We start from the raw sequence: 444 nt of genomic DNA, 5'->3' as shown, positions 1-444 counted from the left end.
AGAACTGAGCCACTTGGCTAAGATTCATAAAGCGTTAGCAAGTGAATCCTAAGAAAATCAAGAAATTCAACTTAAAAACAGCTAATCTTCATAGGTAAACTGAACAAATACACAATTACCCCATCCATTTGATACTAGTCATAAATTCATGGCCTTGATTATTTGTTTCGATCATTTAAACAAAGCCTAGACTTTTGTAACTCCATCTGAATGACTACAGTGAATTGTTCAAATCGAGTGAGAAATATTTGTTTAAAGGAATCACCAGCAGAGGAAAACAAGATCCTTGAAAGAAAAAAAGGTTTAAAAAAATGAAATCTTAACTTCAAAAGTACACTGTATTTACCAAAGAGGACAGGTCAGAAGTTGCTTCCAAGATTTCCTTCCAGAAGGACCAGAACAAGGTGGCTGTTTGGAGAGGAATTTCAGATGCACCTCTGTGAA

This window comes from Crocuta crocuta, unplaced genomic scaffold (genome assembly GCF_008692635.1).
Source record: "Crocuta crocuta isolate KB4526 unplaced genomic scaffold, BGI_CrCroc_1.0 scaffold168, whole genome shotgun sequence".
In the NCBI taxonomy this organism is placed as follows: domain Eukaryota; kingdom Metazoa; phylum Chordata; class Mammalia; order Carnivora; family Hyaenidae; genus Crocuta; species Crocuta crocuta.
Note: the sequence above shows the minus strand (reverse complement) of the source record.